The sequence below is a fragment of the Bombina bombina genome, chromosome 3, assembly GCF_027579735.1.
Source record: "Bombina bombina isolate aBomBom1 chromosome 3, aBomBom1.pri, whole genome shotgun sequence".
Classification (NCBI taxonomy): Eukaryota; Metazoa; Chordata; class Amphibia; order Anura; family Bombinatoridae; genus Bombina; species Bombina bombina.
In genome coordinates this window covers 1,028,218,670-1,028,239,147 of record NC_069501.1, presented here as the reverse complement: position 1 = coordinate 1,028,239,147, position 20,478 = coordinate 1,028,218,670, and the positions used below count along the sequence as shown (strand labels likewise).

Here is a 20,478-nt window from a genome sequence, read left to right as displayed (position 1 = left end):
GGTATGTCTTCTCTAGACAAAAAGCGCTGGAGAGGTGACATGATTACTTTATATAATTATATTCAAGGCCCATATACAGAGATGGCAGAAGCTCTATTTATTCCAAGAAAATTGTTTGTGACAAGAGGTAAAAAATTAAAGGATGGAGGAAAGGAGATATGAGGGCCTATTTATAAAGCCATCAACCGCAAATACGCTGGAATTCCACAGCGTAATTGTGGCGAGCTTGATTCGCCTTAGTTATCAAAGCCTACAGACCGGCAAAAGTAGAATTTTGCGACGTAACGTACAATCCACCGGACTCAGTCCAACACAGATCAATGCTTACGTCATTACAGATGTTCCGAATGCAAATCTGACTACTTTTGCTAGTTAACAAATGTCTACCACGTACGCTCGGAACTATTCCGGCCCAGCGTACCTGCTTTTCAATCCGCCGCCCTGGAGGCAGAGGATGCCATAGGAATCAATGGGAGTCTGAAAGCAGCGAAAGCTCATGTTCGATGTTCGCTGCTGTCCGATATCCCATTGATTTCTATGGTAGAATGAAAGTTATGTTTACACCTAACAACCTAACATATTCCCCGAGTCTAAACACCCCTAATCTGCCGCCCCCTACACCGACGCCACCTACATTATACTTATTAACCCCTAATCTGCCGCCTGACACTGCCGTCACCTACATAAAAGTATTGACCCCTATCCCGCCGCTCCCGGAGCCCACCGCAACTAAATAAACGTATTAACCCCTAAACCGCCAGCACCCCACATCGCCATAAACTAAATTAACATATTAATCCCTAAACCTAACAACCCGCTAACTCTACATTAAATATTAACTCATCCCTATCTTATAATACATTTAAACTTAAATTTAGATTTAAATTAAACTATATTAAACTAATAATTAACCTATTCTAACTATTATAATAAAATTACATTAAACTATATTAAATGAATAATTAATCTAACCTGTTATACTAAAATTACATTAAACTATATTAAATTAATAATTAATCTAACCTAACTTTTATACTAAAAATACATTAAACTACAAATTAAATTAACTATATTATATATTTAAACACCTAACCCTACTCAAATTATTTAATTCTACACTTAGAAATTACAAAGTTACAAAAAACTAACTAAGTTACAAAAAATAACAAACACCAAGTTACACAAAAAATAAACACTAAGTTGCAAAATATAAAAAATAAATTATCAAAGCGTTAAACTAATTACACCCTATCAGCCAATAGAATGCAAGCGCAATCCTATTGGCTGATTGTAACAACCAATAGGATTTTTTCTACCTTAATTCCGATTGGCTGATAGAATTCTATCAGCCAATCGGAATCTAAGGGACGCCATCTTGGATGACGTCACTTAAAGGAGCATTCATTCGTCGGTAGTCATCGGAAGGAAGAGGATGCTCCACGTTGGATGTCTTGAAGATGAAGCCGCTCCGCGTCGGATGGATGAAGATAGAAGATGCGGTCTGGATGAAGACTTCTGCCCGTCTGGAGGACCACTTCGCCCGGCTTGGATGAAGACTTCTTTCGGCTTCGTTGAGGACTTCGGCCCGGTTGGATGAAGACTTCTGCCGCTTCCTTGAGGATTGATGTCCGGTCTTCAGAACAGTAAGTCGATCTTCAGGGGGTTAGTGTTAGGGTTTTTTAAGGGTGTATTGGGTGAGTTTTATTTTTAGGTAAGGATTTGGGCCGCAAAAGAGCTTACTGCCCTTTTAAGGGCAATGCCCATCCAAATGCCCTTTTCAGGTCAATGGGGAGCTTAGTTTTTTTAGTTTAGTATTTTATTTGGGGGGTTGGTTGTGTGGGTGGTGGGTTTTACTGTTTTGGGGCTTGTTTGTATTTTTTTTACAGGTAAAAGAGCTGATTACTTTGGGGCAATGCCCCGCAAAAGGCCCTTTTAAGGGCTATTGGTAGTTTAGTTTAGGCTAGGGGTTTTTATTATTTTGCGGGGGCTTTTTTAATTTTGATAGGGCTATTAGATTAGGTGTAATTAGTTTAAATTTCTGTAATTTGTTTATTATTTTCTGTAATTTAGTGTTTGTTTTTTTGTACTTCAGCTAATTTAATTTAGGTAATTGAATTTAATTTAGTTAATTTATTTAATTACAGTATATTGTAGTGTTAGGTGTTAGTGTAACTTAGGTTAGGTTTTTTTTACAGGCCAATTTGTCTTTATTTTAGCTAGGTAGTTATTAAATAGTTAATAACTATTTAGTAACTATTGTACCTAGTTAAAATAAATACAAACTTGCCTGTGAAATAAAAATAAACCCTAAGCTAGCTACAATGTAACTATTAGTTATATTGTAGCTAGCTTAGGGTTTATTTTACAGGTAAGTATTTAGTTTTAAATAGGAATTATTTAGTTATTAATAGTAGGTTTTATTTAGATTTATTTTAATTATATTTAAGTTAGGGGTGTTAGGGTTAGACTTAGGTTTAGTGGTTAATAAATTTAATATAGTGGCGGCGACGTTGGGGACGGCAGATTAGGGGATAATAAGTATAATGTCAGTGGCGGCGGCGTAGAGGGCAGCAGATTAGGGGTTAATAAGTATAATGTCGGTGGCGGCAGTGTAAGGGGCGGCAGATTAGGGGTTAGTAACATAATGTAGGTGGCGGTGGGCTCCGGGAGCTGCAGGATAGGGGTTAATACATTTATTAGAGTGGCGGTGGGCTCCGGGAGTGGCGGTTTAGGGGTTAATAACTTTATTTAGTTGCGGCAGGGTCCGTGAGCAGCAGGATAGGGGTAAAACAGTGTAGTATAGTGTGGGTGTTTGGTGACAGTATACCAATAAACCTGGGAAAAAGCCGAAGAGCAGCGAGATCGATGACCGTCAGTTAACAGTCCGCTGCTCATCGCCCCGTACTTGGTGCGCAGCTTTTTGACAGCTTTTTTGGTAACTTTGGAGAACATATTCAGGTCCGAGGCAGCGAAGTTAGACGATGTTAGGCGAGCGTATTGGTGCCGTCGAATGCAAGTAAGTTGACGGCTTGATAAGTAGTCCCCTTAATCTCCTGCAACGGAAACGTTTTTTCACTGTAAGAGCAATAACATTGTGGATCTCATTACCAAAGGAGGTAGTGAATGCCAATACCTTAGATACCTCTAAAAATGGTTTATATACATTTCTGACTAGAAACAAAATTCATGGATATGATTGCTTGTGTTAAATGGGTCACCTTTTAATGAGATTAATTTAAAAGGACAGTAAAGTCAAAATTAAACTTTCATAATTTAGATAGAGCATGCAATTTTAAACAACTTTCTAATTTTTTTCTGTTATCAAGTTTGCTTTGTTCTCATGATATCTTTTATTGAAGAGTAAAACTAGGTAGGCTCATAAGAGGAGTGTGCATGTGTCTTTAGTACTCTTTGGCAGCAGTGTTTTGCAACATTGTATAACAAATCTACAAATAATGTTGCAAAACACTGCTGCCAAAGAGTACTAAAGACACATGCACACTCCTCTTATGAGCCTACCTAAGATACCAAGAGAACTAAGCAAATTTGATAACAGAAGTAAATTGGAAAGTTGTTTAAAATTGCATGCTCTATCCAAATCATGAAAGTTTAATTTTGAGCTCAACTGGAACTTTTTTGTAAGTATATTAGATTTGCATAGGTTGAACTTGATGGACTTCGGTCTTTTTTTCAACCTCATCTACTATGTTATAACTTTTTTGTGCAATATTTTATTGAGATAATTTTCATCAGACAGTGTTTATATGAATGTAAGTGTACTTTGTAATTTGTTTTGTGCAAGATTTTAGTTTTGGAAAACAGTTAACCATACCTTTAAACTTGCGGAAAGGATTGAAGTGTAAAAGGCGATTGTGCTTTATTTGTAATATCAGTGAAATTAAAATGGCTCACAAAAACACAATTGCATTAGCGCAAAACTGTTTGTGCCGCACTTGTAAACTAGCCTGCAAGTTACATCTAATATCAAATTTACTTTGTTCTTTTGTTATCATTTATTGAAAAACATACCTAGGTAGGCTCAGGAGCAGCAATGCGCTCCTTGGAGCTAAGTGATGATTGGTGGTTACACTCATATGCCTCTTGTCAGTGACTCACCTGATGTGTTCACCTAGCTCCCAGTAGTGCATTGCTGTTGTGGAGCTGGCTTTAAATATATGTTTAACACCTTTTCAGGTTGATGGTTCTTAAAGGGCCAGTAAACCTAGAAAATAATGTTTGAAAAATAAGAGCCTCTCAGTAGAGCCTAGAGCTTTTGGTTTATAAAGTTGCTGCTAAGCTAATGTTACATAATTCTGCACTATGGGCGCCATGTACTAAGCTTCGAAGTGACCGTCCGTCTGTATTTCCGCGTCAAAATTCGCTCACGATCTGCTTCTCGTATGTATCAATCTGTGATCTGCTCGAAAAACCACTATTTTCATCAGCGATCGTAATTTTACTCAACTCATCGTTCCGAAGCCTTTTTCCACTTACTACATGTTCAATCGCACGTAAATTCGCTGTAATCGGAAATTATGAATGTTACAACTAATCCGCCCGCTCCAACTTTCACTGTAACTTCGCGTGATTTGCTTCGCGACCATTTAGGTAGCGAATACAATAGAAAACTATAGGGGGTATCAACCTGACGCCAGGTAGAAGTACTTAAGTGAAAGGACTAAACTACTATTGTAGCATTATTGGTTTTTGGATCAGTGAATGAAGATGGAGACACTTTTACACATGTTTCTTTTCCGATTAATTCAATTACGAGGAAGAAGGGCTATACAGGCACCGGTTAACAACTTGCAAAGAAGGAGAGGTAGAAGAATTAGAGTCCCTAGAGTTTTCCTTCCACGTATGGGTTTGGAAAGCATTTCTGATCGAGAGATTATCCAGAGATTCCGTTTGGACAGAGAAGCTATTATGCAACTTTACAATGAAATAGCAGAATACCTTGAACCAATGACAGCGCGTTCACAAGCCATACCCGGACTATTAAAACTGTTGGCAGCCTTACACTTTTTTGCCACCGGTTCATTCCAAGCTGTGTCTAGCGTTATAATTGGCATCAGCCAGTCTGCTTTTTCGAGGCACCTAACCAAAGTTATTGATGCTTTGATGGTCGTCTTTCCAAGGTACGTGTGCCTTCCATCGACTCCAGAAGAGTGGCAATCTGTGAAGTCTAATTTTTATAGAATGGCCGGAATGCCCAATGTACTTGGAGCCATCGATTGCACCCATGTTGCAGTCAAACCATCCAGAGAACGTGAGGAAGTTTTCAGGAACAGAAAACAGTACCATTCCCTCAATGTTCAGATGGTGTGTGACCATAACATGAAAATAATCAGTGTCCGTTCCAACTTCCCTGGATCCTGCCATGATTCGTATATCTTGTGTCAGTCTGGGTTATATCAGAAGTTTGAGGAGGGAGAGATGCCTGAAGGATGGCTGTTAGGTAATTATATTTTAGGGATGTTATGTTACAGTATTATTATAATTGTCAAACGTAGTTTATGTCATGCATTGTTATGATAGATTTAACTAAAAAACATAGTTAATTTTCATTGAAATTATCGTCTTTATCATCTTTGAAATGTTAATCCTTTTTAATTTTTTTCATAGGGGACGCTGGTTATTTCAGTAGAGAATGGTTATTCACACCCTATAACAATCCTCGAAGAAGATGTGAGGTGAAATTCAACGAGGCACACAGATCCACCAGAGGAATCATCGAGAGAGCATTTGGATTGTTAAAAATGCGCTTTCGTTGTCTTGACCACTCAGGTGGTGTCATGCAGTATGCTCCCGAGAAGGTTGCAAAAATTATTCTTGTATGCTGCATTCTGCATAACATTGCAATAAGAAGAGGAATTGAAATTGATGAAGATGATATATCATTTGAGAACTTCCCTGAGGTCATCTGTAATGATGCACCAACAAGACAGGCTATTAATGCCAAAAATTTTGTCGCAGAGAACTATTTTAAGGATTGATTTCATCAAAAGATTGTAATCACAGGACTTCTATTTTTTGGTCTTTTGAATAAAAAACTAAATTTTCACTTTCTGAATAAAATCTTTTTTTTCATCATATACTTGTGTGATTTTGTATTTGTTTTTATTTTTATAAGTTAACAAATTATAATAAACGGTCACATTGGATATTGTTTTTTAATAAAACTTTAATTTTTATTTAAAACCAACATATTGCACAATAACTATATAAACCAAATAATCATAAAGATCTATAATTATATGACTGTCCTACATAACAAAAAAAAACTACACTACACTATTGATAACTCTATTACACAATAAAATATATACATCAAACTTCATTTACATTTATCATTACTTGAGAATGGCAATAAATAATACAACTTTTTTATAATTGTATCCAAAGAATTCTCACAATTTAGCAAATATACAATAATGTTGCATAGAGACAGTGAATAACGCGATATTGAGAACATTTTGGGATTTGACACACCCATCTAGAAATTTGCTATGGGACCAGGGAGGATGAAGAGAATTGCACCTTTCACATCTGGGGAAATGATAATTCTAGTGTATGTAATGGATAGATATTTTCCCAAACGCTTAGGGGGTGTCCGGGGGGTCATTCAAGATGAAAGGGACAAAACTATCTATGAAATGATACGCAGAATGTATCGTGTATCAAAAATTAAAAGGACCAGGCGTCAATGTTTGAGACGATACAGTGATGTTAAACGTCGAGAACCACTATATTACCAATCTATTAGGAGCCTTTTAAGGACATGTAAGTTTATAAAATTGTTATTCTTTTAAATTATAAATTCTATGCAAAGTTCATCATCAATATGAGAACTGAAATTATAAGTAGGTTTCAGTGTACCATATTGATCACTTTCATGTCCATAATGTTTCTTAATGGTATATTATTTTTTTTATTCTTTTAAATTATAAATTCTATGCAAAGTCCATCCTCAATATGAGATCTGAAATTATAATTAGGTTTCAGTGTACCATAGTGATCACTTTCATGTCCATACTGTTTCTTACTGCTATATAATTTTGTTATTCTTTTACATTATAAATTCTATGCAAAGTTCATCATCAATATGAGAACTGAAAGAATAAATAGGTGTACCATATCACTTTCATGTCCATTTTAATTTAAAACAAATGGAAACACTATAAACATTCTAACACACGAAAATTGAAAACTTTATTAAATAACACATTTTAAAACTAAGAAACTTTAAACAAACATATGTACAAATTTTCTATTTCAGATAAGAAGAAAGAAAATATTTGTGGTGCTCCTCCTCCACGTTATGTAAGGCCTATTCTAAATTTGACACCTAGAAGTGAGGCTAGATCCCCACCCTTGCCTCTGTCTTTGCTTGACAGACATTTGTCCCCACATAAAGGAGGTGTCAGGCGCCTAACTGTCGTTCATACACCTCAAGGTACAATAGAACCATGGTTTACATATCTATAGTTATACAACTGTTAAATTTATTCATGATTAGCTTGTTGTGTTATTTACAGAAACCAATAAAAGTTTGCAGAAAAAGAAGAAAACAAGGTTCACAAGAATAATACAAATATCTTCTACAGAAGGTATTTTTCTTATATTTTGTACCATTACCATTTTTCTACTTACAATTTTTTATATAGAATTCTTTATTAATCTTTCATAGATAGTGACAATGAAGCAAATAATGCTCCTGAAAGGATGTCATTAACTTCACCCTCAATTCAACTAGGTAATTGTTTATAAATTTTTTGAGTTACTATATTATAGCTTATAGTCAAATCAATACCAAAATATATACCTCCATTTCTAAATATATATTCCAGATGCAAGTAGTGAGAAAAACTCAACCAATATTTCTGATATTGATAACGACTGGGACATATCTATGGTTTCTAAATCTACACAAACAAGTAGATCTATGGATAATACCGCCTCTAACCAAAATGGTAATACAATTTTGTTACCTGCTTATAAATAATCTGTTTTTATTTTAAACATGTTCTCATAAGCCTTAATTTATTTTCTAATTTTTGTCCCTTCTCTAGATTCTAGTGTACCAGTTGTATCACAAGTTCAATCCTCTGTCTGTGAAGATATTAAACAAATAATGGATACTATAATGAATTTAAATACACAGGTTCAGAATCTCTACAATACTTATGTAGTCGAAAACAGATAATCAATGATTGCATTTTAAATAAAAAAAAGTTTTTTTGTTTTTTTTTTGTTTGTTTTTTGAGGCCACCAAAATTGTCATTTTTTGGTATGTTAAAAAGTTTATTCAAAAACTCCCAAAAAATACTGTATTGGCCGTGAGCACTATTTTCTATAATGCCATTTTGATTCAATTTTGTTAATATTTTGGCTGTAATAAAAATTATAATTGTTTTACTTACATTTGTCTGTGTGTCCTTGAGCACTCACTGCGTCACTAATTTTCTCCCAAATAATCTTCTTACGAGCGCCTGGGGTTTGCTTGACTCGACTACCATAAATATTGTCATAATATTCGAGTACTAGATCAACAAGTACAACATTCTATTGATGCGAGAAGTTAGGGTTGCGAGTCTTCTTAGAAGTAGCAGAATCTCTGGAGCAAGCCATCTTGTCAAAGTGAATACCGAAAAGTAAATAAACAATATTCTAAGATTTCTGGGAAAATGCACATTCTTATGCATGTCAGCAGCCAGACGTTGCCGCTTGTCTGGCGATTATGACACCTAGATCGTCACGTGGGTAAAGAACTAAACCAATCAGGTCGCAGACTGCTTCTTAACTTTGCTCTTTCGCGCCGAACGAAGCTTCAAAGTTATCAATAATCCGATTGTCTTCGACACACAATAGACGCGAAATTTTACGGCTTGGATTTTAGTACATTCATGTAACGAAGTGCCATCCGCATGGTGCGAATGCCGGCGGGTTATTTCGATACGGTCTGTGCGAAAAAATTGACGGCTTAGTACATGGCGCCCTATGTGTAGAATTAAACATTATTTTTAGGTTTACTTGCCCTTTTAATACAAGTTATCAGAGATATTTAGTCATAAAAATATAAAGTTTTAATTTCATTTTAGCAATGAATATAATTTGCATAGAACTTTGTAGCTCGGTTTTTGTGGGGGTAATAGATGTTCATTATTTGTTTAATGTAAAAGTGAGCAGACTATAAATAAACATCTATGTGTTATGCCAAGAGCATTATGTCCCTTTAGGATGAAAATGAACACCTTAGAGAACTGATGAGTAACACACAGCCCTGTGTTATGCAAAGAGACCAATTAGAGAGTAAGTCTTTAAGGCAGGCATTTCCTAATGTCATGCAATACAATCTTATGATACCTCCAAGGTTTTGGTTAGATTTAGAAGATATCTCAGTAGAGTTTGCAGGAACAATTTGAGCTCCCTTTGTCTCAACGTGTAATTAGTGCGATTTACACTTCTGGACAGATGGCAGTGTTTAGCTAACTCTAAAAGGCAGACTACACTGTAGCTGACGGCAGATGGAAAGGAAAAAAAACTTTAATGTTTAACTAAACAAGCAAATTTAACAAATTAAAGACTGAAGCTCTAGGTATAGTAGTCTGCACCTTGCTGCACTTACGGTTTAAATTCTTCAATAGGTATCTGGTATTTTGCATACAGGGTAAGTCAATATTTACTTAGAAATCCCAGAGGCAGCATTTTTTTTCACTTTCTGCGATGAGATTCTTTTATTGAGAATTTTTCTGCAGGTTACTTTTAAATAAAATTCAATTTTAAATTAGGCAGTTACACTAAAGCACCAATTAAGTTGCAATGTCTTGATGGCCTGGAGAATAAAGCAATTTAAAAAGTTTTATGATATATTGCAGCAGTTGAAAATTGAATTTCAAATTAGCTGCATACAAAAATAATAATTGTAAAATGTCTCTTGAATAAATTTGTTTCCTTTTCTCTTAGTCTAACATAGAAATGTAGTAATAAAAAATGTGCATTGCTCAAAAGAATGTCTTACATTCAGAAAAAACAGCTTTTCAGACTGGGAAAAGCTAGGGGGCTGAGAGCCAGTCAACACTACAGAGCCAGTCAACACTGCATATTTGACTGTTCACTTCAAAAAGCACTTTGCTGTGGATGCGCTGTGTTAAGGAAAACTTACACAGTGCAGCCAGAGCAAAGCTCTGTTTGAAGAGAACAGCCTGATGTGGAGCAGCACTGCACAGTTAAAGCAGTAACAGTTCCTGCATGTGACCTGTTCTTTCTGCAGACATGCTGCATTTTCTCTGATGACATCTCAGATCACTGCATGTTCTGCCTTGGGGCTAGAAAGTATTTAAATATTTAAGTTTGTGTTATGCCATGTAAAGGAAAGTTTTGAAAAGGAAAACGTATGTATGGTCTGATGTGACATACAGGAGTTTAACCCACTCTGCAATAGTCATTAGTTTGTCACAGAAAGGTTAAGAGACCTTTTCCACCTTAACCAGTTTGTCACAGCCTAGCCACTCCAGGCAAGCCTGTGACTTAGTTCATTTGGTGCAAGGGTTAGCAAACACTTTTTCATTGTACTAGACCCAGAAAAATGCCCAAATTCACCATTGCCATCCACACTAAACTAACTCTGCTACCACCACCTTAAAGTGATGGTAAAGTTGACCTGTTAATTCATATGATATGAATCCAGTTTACTGTAAACCAGGGGTCGACAAATCTATATCCAAGGCGTTTTTAATTTTACTTTAAATGTATTTGTAAATGTTTTAAATTAGATATGTTACTTATAAATGCTGCCACTTCCTTCCCCTCTGTAAAATAGTTTTTTTTAGATGTGACACAGCAGCCAATGAAAAGCTGTGCTGCACAGCACAATATTTTATTGAAGGCTGTTCTCAATGGCAAATCTATCTGGAGGACGACAGCATGGAGGACAAGACAGCATCTTATCAACGCATATTATGAACAAGCTAGTGGTATTTGAAGAATGTAATTCTTCTCTTTGTGATATGTTTTGCTTTTATAAAATATTTAATTAATCATGTGAAATTTCACAATACACAAAAATATAATTACATGCACCTAGATTACGAGGTGGCCATTTCAGCGTTAAAACAGCAACGCAGCCATTACGAGTCTTGACGGTTTAGCTGTACCGCAAGCATTTTAGCCTGTAATGCAACGTCAGTCCCGCACAAAAAATTATTTAATTTTTTTGTGTGGGATTTCAATAGCGCGCCATTACAAGTTTTGCGGTGAGGCTACAAAGCTTGCGTTACACCCTATACTGACACAATCCGTTTCGCAATCTGAGACCAGTAGTTATGAGTTTTACGCAACAAAACTGTTACACAAAACACATAACTAAACTGTTACAAAGTACACTAACACCCATGAACTACTTATTAACCCCTAAACCGAGGCCCTCCAGCATCGCAAACATTATATTAAAGTTATTAACCCCTAATCTGCCGCTCTTGACATCGCCGCCACTAATAAAATGTATTAACCCCTATTCCATCGCTCCCCGACATCGCCACCACTATAATAAAGTTATTAACCCCTATCCCCCCGCACCCCAACATTGTCCACACTATAATAAAGATATTAACCCCTATTCCGTGCTCCCCGACATCAGCCCCCTAACTTTAAATTAAAATTACAATATCCCTATCTTAAAATAAATAAAAACCTACCTGGGAAATTATAAATTAAACTAACTTTGCTATTATACTAAAATTAAAATAACTATCAATTAAATAAATTAAATTACACATTAAAAAAAGCTAACACTACTAAAAAAAAAAAATCTACAATTACAAAAAATAACAAACTCTAAATTACACAAAAATAACAAACAAAATGATCCAAAATAAAAACAATTACACCTAATCTAATAGCCCTATAAAAAATAAAAAAGCCCCCCAAAATAAGGGTATTCAGCTCTTTTTCCTGCCATGAAAAGGACATTCAGCTCTTTTAAGAAAAGCCCAAACCCTAATCTAAAAAAAAAAACACCCCAAAAAAGTAAAAAAAATAATAACACTAACCCCCGACGATCCACTTACAGTTTCTGAAGTCCGGACATCCATCCTCACCCAGGCGACGAGAAGCCATTTTGAATCGCGTCCCTTGCATTGAAGATTCAGTATACGGCGGCAACCATATGAAGAGGATGCTCCACGCCCGATGTCTTCAGGATGGACCCGCTCTGCGCCGCCGGGATGAAGATAGAAGATGCCTGGATTGATGAAGACCTCGTCGCCTGGATGAAGACTTCTCGCCGTCTGGATGAGGATGGATGTCCGTACTTCAGAAACTGTATGTGGATCGTCGGGGATTAGTGTTAGGTTTTTTTAAACTTTTTTTGGGAGGGTTTTTTTTTTTATATTAGGGTTTGGGCTTTTCTTAAAAGAGCTGAATGCCCTTTTCAGGGCAGGAAAAAGAGCTGAAGAGTTAGGTTTTTTATTTTGGGGGTTGGTTGGTCTGTATTTTTTCAGGGAAAAGAGCTGATTTCTTTAGAGAAATGCCCTACAAAAGGCCCTTTTAATGGCTATTGGTAGTGTATTGTAGGCTAGGTTTTTTTTTTATTTTGGCAGGGATTTTTTAGGTGTAATTGTTTTTATTTTGGATAATTTTTTGGTATTTTTTGTAATTTAGTGTTTGTTATTTTTTGTACTTTAGTATTTTTTTATTTTTTGTAATTTAGTAGATTTCATTTTTTTTAATAGTTAGGTTTTTTAATGTATAATTTAATTCATTTAATTGATAGTTATTTTAATTTTAGTATAATAGTAATGTTAGTTATCGGCAGATTAGGGGTTAATAGATTTATTTTGGTGGCGGCAATATCGGGAGTGGCAGATTAGGGGTTAATAACTTTAATATAGAGTATGTAGGTGTCTGCGATGTCGGGGGCAGCATATTAGGGGTATTTAGACGTGGGGTTTATGTTTTTTCCCCATAGACATAAATGGGGTTGCTTTACTGAGCTTTTCAGTCCGCTATCGCAGGTGTTAGGTTTTTTTCTAACACTCTCTCCCCATTGATGTCTATGGGGAAAGCGTGCACGAGCATGTCAAAGCAGCGCTTGTATTTTGTGTAGTATGGAGTTTAACGCCACCATATCGCACGCACAAGGCGGCTTTTCCAAAACTCGTAATGGCAGCAATATGGAGGGTGAAATAACACAACTTTTGCTGCGTTCATTTTGCACCCTCTATAGCGCAAAACTTGTAATCTAGGTGATAGTTTATTAGCTTGTAAAAAATCTCACTTATTAAAAATACCTGAAGATAAAGGCCTAGTTTCCATTGCTACAAAAGAAGAGAAAGGGCGCCTCCTAGTGTAGCCAATAACTCACAGAAAATAAGCGTGTGATAAAATCATACTCACAAATTGTGAAGGCAAAGATAATGCCTAGGTAGACGGACTGTGAACTCAGCAGTGTCCCAGTAGACTGTGCACCAATGCAATGGCAGCTCCTCCTGGAATCAGAATCGAATTCTGCAGTCTAGAATATGGAAGGAATAAAGAGGGCGACTCCTAGTGCAGATCAATTAGGTATTTTGTACCCACCAGCTGTTCCCAACAAATGGATACTCACAGATTGTATTGTACACTGTAGTGCAAATGGAACATACTGGGTATATTATAGTGACCCATTGCACATAAAAGCCAAGGTTGTACTCTGCTTCAGTGGTAGAACGCTCCAAACAGCGAATAATGAAAAGGAGACTCCAGTATATTAAAAAAATATATATTTTTGATAAAATACCTTGTAAATAACACTTAACAAATTTAAAATATAAAAATATGGTCAGTACAATACGCTACGCATTTCTAAGCGCTAACCACGCTTTTTCCTCAGGCAAGTTGTAGTTTCCCTTGCTGTTCTAAACTGTTTATCTGGCAGTAACAATAAATATCTCCACTAATGTCTATGAAGATGTTGCCACCAGTAATGGAAACTAGAACAAAAACAAAAGACGATCATAATTATGCAGATAAAATCATTTGATAATGTTGAAAACAGGTCATATAAATCAATACAGAGTCTGTCAAATAGCCATATGAAACGGGAGGTATAAAACCCAAATATTGAGATAGCAAATATGGCCACTACCAAAATAAATACTAATCATGCACAGCAGTATCACACATGAGCTGTATCACCTTTGATGACTGCCATCTTTAAACCATCATTGGCATAATTATTATACATGAAATGTGAGTGATTGTGTAAAGAACTGATTGTTTTTTAAAACATTTTGAAAAACCTCTTTTAGATGCAGCTAAATAATGCTTTAAAGGCACAGTCTACCATAGAATTATTATTGTTTTAAAAGATAGATAATCCCTTTTATTACTCATTCCCCAGTTTTGCATAACCAACACAGTTATATTAATATACTTTTTTCCTCTGTGATTACCTTGTATCTAGGAACCTTCTTCCAGCACCCTGATCACATGACTGTGGCTGTTTATTATCTATTGTCTTGCATTTAGCATTGTTTTGTGCTGAATCTTAAATAACCCCCTGTGCCTGAACACAGTGTTATCTATATGGCCCACGTGTACTTTCTGTCTCTTTGTGTTGAAAAGATATTTAAAAAGCCTGTGATAAGAGGCAGCCCTCAAAGGCTTAGAAATTAGCATATGAGCCTACCTATGTTTAGTTTAAACTAAGAATACCAAGAGAAAAAAGCAAATTTGATGATAAACGTAAATTGGAAAGTTGATTAAAATGAAAAGTCCTATCTGAATAATGAAAGTTTAATTTATACTAGACTGTCCCTTTAATGTTCCCTTTAATTTACGGTTGCCACCCATCCTGGTTTGACAGGGACAGTCCGGAATTGGGAAGTATGTCCCGTGTACTGGAAAATCCTCCCAAAATCACAGTTTGCTTTCCTCTCTTTTCAACTTCTTCCCTTCTTATCAGCCACAGCTCTCTCTAAGGTTAGAGTGTGTGTCTGTGCACACTTCTTTCCATACTAGCACACACAGGTTTAAAAAGTGAAACCGATTTTGATGGAAGATAAGAGCCATAGGCCGAGCAAGTCTGCCCAATATTTCCTAAAAATATAAACTTATCTAGTTTGTAGGATAACCTTGTGCTTATGCCAGCCATTCTTAAAGTCCCCACAGTGTTTGTCAAGGAGGAGAGGAACTGAGGTAAGAAAATGTTAGTGTATATTATATGCATCTCTGGACAGTATAGTCTTTGAGGAGCTCTTGAAACATTGAAAAGTAGGATAGAGTCTTGTGGAGCAAAGCAGAAAGTTCCACAAGTTCTGAAAAATATGGCCCGATCTAGAGAAGTCCTGTAAATGGGAATGTGAAGAGGTAACAAGAGAGGAGGATAAAAGGATGTCATGAGCAGAGCAAAGGGGATGGGAAGGAGAGTATCTGGAGATGAGGTTTGAGATATAGGGGGGGGGGGGGGGAACAGTGTTATTGAGGGCCTTGAATGTCAAAGTCAGGATTTTGTGTTTTATTTTGGAGGTTAGAGGAAGCCAGTGAAGGGATTGGCAGAGAGGTGCAACAGATGAAGAGTGACCTATAAGGTAGATCAGCCTGGCAGAGGTATTCATTATGTATTGTAAAGCAGATAGACTGCAGAGGATGGAGTTGCAGTAGTCAAGGTTCGAAATGATGAAAGAGTGGATTCAAATCTTAGTTCTGTATTGTGTGAGGAAGTGGCAAATTTGGAAATGTTTTTTAAGGTGAAACAACAGGAATTGTTCAGGATGATTGACATTCTCTGCTCTTGCACAACCAAATATTAAATGTTGCCACCCGATACTGCAATAAAAATGGCAACTGCAGGCAGACAGGTTCTCTACTTTAGAACCAAAATGTGTCAGTCTTCAAATTCAGATCATCTGTACACAAGGTTTACACTGATCAGCCACAACATTAAAACCACTGACAGGTGAAGTGGATAATATTGATTATATTGTCACAATGGCATCTGTCAAGGGGTGGGATACATTAGGTAGCAAGTGATTAGTCAGTTCTTGAATTTAATGTGTTGTAAGCAGGAAAAATGGCAAGCCAAAAGATCTGAGTGACTTTAACAAGGGCATAATAGTGATGGCTAGGTGACTGGGTTAGAGCATCTCCAACCGGTGAACTGGCGTCAGCGTCATGGGCGCCCAAAGCTCATTGATGTACGTGTGGCGCAAAGGCTAGTCTGTCTGGTCCAATCACCAGAAGAGCTACTGTAGCTGAAAGTGCAGGAAAAAAATAATTCTGGCCATGATAGAAAGGTAGATTGCAAAAGTGAAGAAAAAAGAGGTACTGTATGGCACACTTGTACTTTAGTACAAATTAGGCTTACCAAACACAAATTAGTATGGGGGAAAGGAAGGTGGAGGATTTGAAAATACAATTTACCGTAAGTTTTAATTGTTGATTGATAAAAGATAAAGACATTTATTAAAAAATCTTAAAAAACATACAAATACAAATGCCTGCCCTCTGGAGAAGTTGTATCGACTCTCTATAATTATTGACATTGGTATCTCATGAGTTATATGCATGGAACATGGGATGGATTTAAACAGAAGGTTCAATCTGTGTACTATATATATTTATCTATGTTGCAATTAAAGCCATTATTAGGCTAAAGACCCCCCCCCCCCCACAGAATGTATGCATGAGTCTAACTCAATAATAAAAAACAGGTAATAGTGGTGCGGCAGCTATATAATTAGACTTAGCATAAACGTGTTTGGAGGGGCTCCTCCTCTATGATAGTACCAGTGATATAGACAAGCTCTTAACTAATTGATTGTGCTGACACTGGGGAAACTGGGGGCTCTCCCTGTGAACTTATAGTCTAATAGCCCTGAATACCAAACTTTGTTGGCCTTTACTGCTTCTATTAGCTGCCGCACCACTATTACGGTTTTTTATTATTGAGTTAGACTCATGCATACATTGTGTGTGGGAGCTTTAATTGCAACATAGATAAATATATATAGTACACAGATTGAACCTTCTGTTTAAATCCATCCCATGTTCCATGCATATAACTCATGAGATACCAATGTAAATAATTATAGAGAGTCGATACAACTTCTCCAGAGGGCAGGCATTTGTATTTGTATGTTTTTTAAGATTTTTAATAAATGTCTTTATCTTTTATTAATCAACAGTTAAAAGTTAAATTGTATTTTCAAATCCTCCACCTTCCTTTCCCCCATACTAATTTGTGTTTGGTAAGCCTAATTAGTACTAAAGTACAAGTGTGCCATACAGTACCTCTTTTTTCTTCACTTTTGAAATCTATACTTCTAGTTGGTACTAGGCACTGCCCTTTGCAGATACTTAGGTTTCTCTGCTCTGGAAACCTCTGAGTTCTTATCATACTCTCCCCAATTTGTCTGAATTTACTTTTAGACAACTTCACATCATGATAGAAAGGTGTCAGAACACACAGTGCGTCACAGTTTGCTGCATATGGAGTGCTTGAAAGCACTTTCAATACGGACACAAGCGTCAGATCTGAACCATGGAGCAATGGAAGAAGGTTTCCTGGTCTGATGAATCACATTTTCTTTTAGATCAGTTGGATGGCTGGTGCCTGTGTGCTGTTTACCATGGAAGAGATGGCAGCAGGATACACTATGGGAAGAAGGCAGTGCAGCAGCAGAGGCAGTGTTATGTTCAGGGCAATATTCTTCTAGGAAACCTTGGGTCCTGGCATTCATGTGGATGTTACTTTGACACGTGCAACCTACCTAGAGATTGTTGCAGACTACGTACACCTCTTCATGGCAGTGGTGTTCCCTGATGGCAGTGGCTTCTTTAAGCAGGATAATGCACCCTGCAAAAAATGTTCAGGAATGGTTTGAGGAACATGACAAAGAGTTCAAGGTGATGCCTTGGTCTCCAAATTCCCCAAATCTCTCTCCGTTTGAGCATCTGTTGGATGTGCTGGAACAACAAATCTGATCCATGGAGGCCCCACCTAGCAACTTGCAGGACTTAAAGGGATAGTAAAGTCCAAATTAAACTTTCATGATTCAGATAGGGCATGTAATTTTAAACAGCTTTCTAATTTACTTTAATCATCAAATTTGCTTTGTTCTCTTGTTATCTTAGTTGAAAGCTAAACCTAGGTAGGCTCATATGCTAATTTCTAAGCCTTTGAAGGCCGCTTCTCTATCTGAATGCATTTGACAGAGGGCGTTAGTTCATGTGTTTCATATAAATAACATTGTGCTCAAGCATGTGAACTTATTTAAGAGGCAGCACTAATTGCCTGAAATGCAAGTCTGTCAAAAGATCTGAGATAAGGAGGCAGTCAGCAGAAGCTTAGATACCAGGTAATTACAGAGCTAAAAGGTATATTTCTATAGCAGTGTTGGTTATGCAAAACTGGGGAATGGAAAATAAAGGGATTATCTATCTTTTTAAACAATACAATTTTTGGGGTTTACTATCCCTTTAAAGTATCTGCAGCAAATGTCTTTGTGCTAGATACCACAGGACACGTTCAGAGGTCTTGTGGAGTCGATGCATCAGAGCTATTTTTGCAGCACAAGGGGAACCGACGGTCCGACACAATATTAGGCAGGTGGTTTTAATGTTGTGGCTGATCAGTGTAAAGGTCAGCCACAAGATTTTTATTGTTTAAAAAGATAGATAATGGCTTTACTACCCATCCCCCAGTTTTGCATAACCAAAATTGTTATATTAATTTACTTTATAACATTTAAACCTCTAATATTTATTGGGTATGTAAGAGGGTTCATTGCACTCTGATCTGTCTATGATCCATAGATCTATACTATAGACCTTTTCTACTACAGTAGTTCCAAACTTTTACAAAGTTCACCTGCTGGGTTGTTATTTTTTTTCTTTCCAGTGCCATTTAAAGGGACAGTCTACACCAGCATTGTTATTGTTTTAAAAGATAGATAATCCCTTTATTACCCATTTCCCAGTTTTGCATAACTAACAGTTATAATAATATACTTTTAACCTCTGTGATTATCTTGTATCTAAGCCTCTGCAAATCAGTGACGTGCGGTGAGGTCAGAGGCAAGTGAGGCACTGGCTATGATATGCCCGAGAAGAAGCCAATATATGAACCATAGTGGTAGCTTAAATTGACGATTAAATTAGCAGGTTGCATAAGGGCAGTTAGCTGCATTATTGACAACACACGCATACACGTAAGAAACAAATTAATTAATGATTATAATTATATAGGCAAATGCAGTGCCACTGATTATACTCATTGAAGACAAATGAAAGAGTACATTGTCTTACCTTGCAAGAGGCAGAACTTTCTTCGTTTTCTGTGATGATATAGAATTTTTTTTGCAGGTCCCTTTGAATTGAAAAGGTAAAATTTGACAGTTACAATAAAACATTTTATCTCACTCAGACGTGGTCCCCAAGCCCACAACAGGGTTGGTTTTCCTTGTAGCTGAACCAGTGCACAGCCACATATGAAATAATCAGTTTATATGTGAGAGAAGGTTAGTAACCATGGTGTTATTATTCAGCCGATTACTTCACCTTTGCACTGGTTCAGCACAGCTATAATAAAATAAAACATAGCCTGTTTGGGGTACTTGAGGACCACAGTGGGTTGAAAACACTGCACTAAAGCACCAGCTCATCTGCAATATGTTGATTACCTGTAGAAAAAAAAAGTTTTTAAAAGTTGGATAATATTGCATCATTTGAACATGGTATTGCAAAATAGCTTCAGAGAAAAAAAAAAGACAACTTTTTTGTTTTAAAAATAGAACTCTTTAATAAATAACATAGAACAAATTAGAACTGGTGGTGGGGTGTAATCATGAACACTTGAAACTGGGACTTTTTTGTAGCACTGCAGACATGTTTTCTTTTCTGTGGTCGGCACCTACAGAGTCTCATTTATAAATAAAGTCCATTCGTCTTTCTTTTAAAACAAACTTTTCGGTTACTTTCTTGTAGAAATCCTCTTTGTCTTTAGCTTTTAACATTAAAAGTCTAGGTGTCTCAATAGACAAGAGTGCCAGTGAGGAAAGTCCTATTGCGACTGTGGGTTTTTATTCTTTTCAATGTAGAAAATGATCGTTCTACAGAAGCTGTTGTAGCTGGCATTGTGAGCACCAGCTTGAATAATTTTACAGCTTCTGGAAGACCATTCATCAAATCATTCTCAATCACAAAATTGAGGAGCTGTAACGATGATTTGCATTCAGTCCTTCTCTTTCTGCACTGTATAAGCCCACCAGATCACATTTGAGTCGAAGCAAATCAAAGTGCTTTCTGTTTTTTCCTAGGCTTTGCAGTTTGGTGTCATCAAAATTTTCTGCAATTTCTTTAAGTTTTGTGCAGTCAACCAAACTGAGAAACGATAGCTCCTCATAATGATCAAATCTGGCTTTCATCTGAACAATCACATTGTCCAGAATATTATAAAACATCCTTCTCCTTACATCTCTTATAGGGTGATTGCCTCTC

The 20,478-nt window shown here is 36.6% G+C and overlaps 1 protein-coding gene across 1 annotated transcript in view; it reads left to right on the top strand.

Annotated features, from left to right (window-relative positions):
- Positions 1-20,478, top strand: part of POU6F1 (POU class 6 homeobox 1) — a 392,830-nt gene that overhangs the window by 43,950 nt on the left and 328,402 nt on the right. The window lies entirely within an intron of this gene.